Raw genomic sequence first — 3,386 nt, 5'->3', positions numbered from 1 at the left:
AAAAAAAAAAAAAAAAAAGTTGCCACAGACGCCCCACTACATAGAGTCTCCCGTCTTCCTCATGAAGCCCCAAGTCATGGGTAGGTTCTTCTCACATCTGGAGCTCTGCTCTCCCTTGCCTTGAGTTCCCTGATCTCTTTGGCTTTTGTGGGTATCAAGGGTAACTTCACACTGTGAGAGAGCCACCTACCTGCCAAGACCAGAGACAGTGGCCAAGTTTGTTCTCTGTATAAGTCTGTCTCTTTCCAGCACCTTTTTCTTCAGAGCTAAAAAGAGGCACTTTCCTGGAAACAACTGACCCAAATTCTGGAAGGAACCCATTTCTTTAATTTTTGTATCTTAGAGAGGGGAAATACTCCCTGCTTCAGGCAGGACATGTCCTCTTTGGACAATGGGCAGTTCTGGGGAGAGAAAAGGTCAGGATGTGTACCCTGCTTCCAGCCTGTGCAGCCTCCCAGGACCTCCTGACTCATCCCTCCCTCTACTTACTGTAGGTCACATGGAGGTGAGAGCCATCCCATCTGACTGTGGCACTTCAAGGGAAATCTAGAAAGCTCTCCTGTTTGAAGATACATTAACTCTTTAGAGTAAGTTGTCAGTTTTACAAATTTATTCCTCCTTCAGATCATTCCTTTTAACTTTATAATTAAGAAAATTTTCACTCACCCTTTGAATAAGGAATGAATTTGCATCTATTCCACCTCGATTCAGTAGTTAGAGAGAGCACTGACATAAATAAAGAAACTTGAGAGAATGCAATGATTGCCACAGGTGTCAACAGGGTAGACTAGAGAGGCATCTTGACAACATCGCAATTAAGGAAGTAATAAGGAAATATGTGTGAATTGTGCACATGTCAATTGCTCAGCTAGCAGGGCAGGGGTTCAGTTTAGCAGGGACCTGTCAGTTGTGTGACTCAGGTTGGAGACCCAACCATTACATTATTTCTCTTCTGTTCCTGAGTTAGAGGGTCCTAATTTACATGTTAAACCATTTTTCCTTTCCTCCTCCACCACTTGTAGGGAACCAGTTTAGGGGCAGGACAATGGAAACATTTTTTAAGTCACTTGGTTCTGCCTTTTGTGATTGCCAAATTAGCCATTCAAATATGAGAACCCCTTCCATTCTTGGGTAACTGCTTTTTTTAATGTAATTTTTTCATTATATTTATATTATAGTTTATACTATGTTTATATAAAAAGTTCTGATTTGGCTTCATATTGTTACCCTGACCTGAAAAATCTCTATAGCCATATCTCATTTCATATCTTGGAGTTTTTGACTTGTTATATATAATCTACAGTATTGGGGAACCCAGCAGCAGGTCTGGAGACACCTAGGCAGAGGGCGTGGTGGGGACACTGAGTGCTGAGCTGCTGGCCCTGCCCATGTCCCACTGAGGAGCCAGATTTTACTGCTCCCAGGCCCACCTCCACCCAGGAACATCTAGTCTACCGGAGAAAAGGTGAGGGGAGGCAGGGATCAGTGTCTGGTGCCCAGAGAGACATGGCAATGTATCACCATGCAGCACCCTCTGGAGATAGTGCTGTTTTACAAGCCTCAGTAGCAAAAGTGTGTATGTGGCCTCACTTCCACCCTTCCTGCCAGGTGAGTCATGAGCTATAGGGGCGTAGACCCACTGATGTCCAGTCTGGCATCAAAATGCAGTAAATGAAGGGAGTCCTGCCTATAGCTGTATGTCCAATGAGCTGGTAAAGAATGCAGGAGCTCATCTGTCACTCTGTTTAGAAGCTTCCACGTTCTGAGTCCTTCAGGAAGAGACTGCACCAGGCACAGGACTCTCATTTGTTCAAACAATGAAAGCGCACATCATGCACTGGAATAAGCTGGAAGAGCCAGCAGTAACCTGAGAACTTGGAAGGAGGACGGAGATGTTTAAAGCATAGACAACAGTGTCAGGTACTCAGGAGATGGAACAACACCAATGAGCAGCATTAAGTCAACTGTTCACATCATTCCTATCAGGAGGGAAGATTGAAGTAGATGCTGAGAACACAGAGTTCTATTGAGCTGTGGCCGGCATCGTGTCCATGGCATGGGTAACACAGACACCACAGCAGCCTGCAGAGTACAGGGAGAGATGGGGGTTAACCCACTTCCAGATGCAAACTTCTGTTTTCTCCCTAGAACCCAGCACGTCATCACAGTGCAGGGAAAATTATTCATGGAACCAGTGCAGTCCAAGGGATCTCTTAAGTTCTGCTCACAATGCAGCTTCCTTTAAAGACCAACAATATGAAGACAATTCTTGACAGAAGGGTCACAGGAAAACCCTCCAATAACGTCATTTCATTCGATGTCATTTCCTTGTAACATTGATGAGAGAAAAAACTGACTCCCCACCAGGGCCTTTTCTGTGTGGAGTTTGCATGTTCTTCCCATGCCTGCATGAGTTTTCTCCAGGTACTTCAGTTTCCTCCTGCGTCCCAAATATGTGCATGTTAAGTTAATTGGTTTGTCTAAATTTCTCCAGTCTCAGTGAGTGTGTGTGTGTGTGTGTGTGTGTGTGTGTGTTTGAATGTGCCCTGTGATGTGCCCTGTGATTAAATAGCTTCCTGTCCAGTGGGGGTTTCCACCTTACACCTGATCTGTGAGGATAGGTTCCTGCCCCCCTTGACCCTGAAACAGAATAAGTGGATTTGAAAATGAATAAATGAATGAATGAATACAAATTATTGTAAAACAAAAATTCACAAAGCATATGACACTTACACAGATGCACAACAACGTATGAAAGTGCTCAGCGAGCCCACCATATTTGTTCCTCTTTGATTTGGAACTGCTTCGTTGTAAGAAGTGTTCCTTACAATTTTCACTTTGTAAACATTTTTTTTTGACATATCTTCCTATTACTATGATGGGAAAATATCATTTATTGTAATGCCAACTGTAGACAACAATACACAGCCAAAGACAACCATACTCAGCAATGTGGCTGAATTTGTAGTTAAAGCCAGACTTTCATTGGCAAGCAGCCCTTTAAAAGCATTCATTGTGTGTTGCAGTTGTAGCAGTGAGACAGCAAAATACCTAACATAACGAACTCCATTTTGTTTATGGGGCCTATACCCATTCCTGCACATAGGTTGGGATTATTTTAGAGCACTGAGATAATGTGCAAAAACAACAGTCATGTAGTTTTTAAAACTAACTCTGGTATTCAAGAAGAAGGATGTAAACAACTAACTATGTTTCATTAAAGACTGTAGGAGCATTGTGACCTGACCAAGAACAAAGAATTTTCCAACCTCCTTGGACCCTCGCTGATGCCCAGATGTCTGCTGTTGAAGGTCTCCTTTAAATCCTGACACCTTCCTCTTCTGCCTGCCCTTAACATAAAAAGAGCCTGAAATTTGTACTGTCTT

This window comes from Rhinopithecus bieti, unplaced genomic scaffold (assembly GCF_001698545.2).
Source record: "Rhinopithecus bieti isolate Rb0 unplaced genomic scaffold, ASM169854v2 scaffold_1403, whole genome shotgun sequence".
NCBI classification, from domain to species: Eukaryota; Metazoa; Chordata; class Mammalia; order Primates; family Cercopithecidae; genus Rhinopithecus; species Rhinopithecus bieti.
This window is presented reverse-complemented; position numbering follows the sequence as displayed.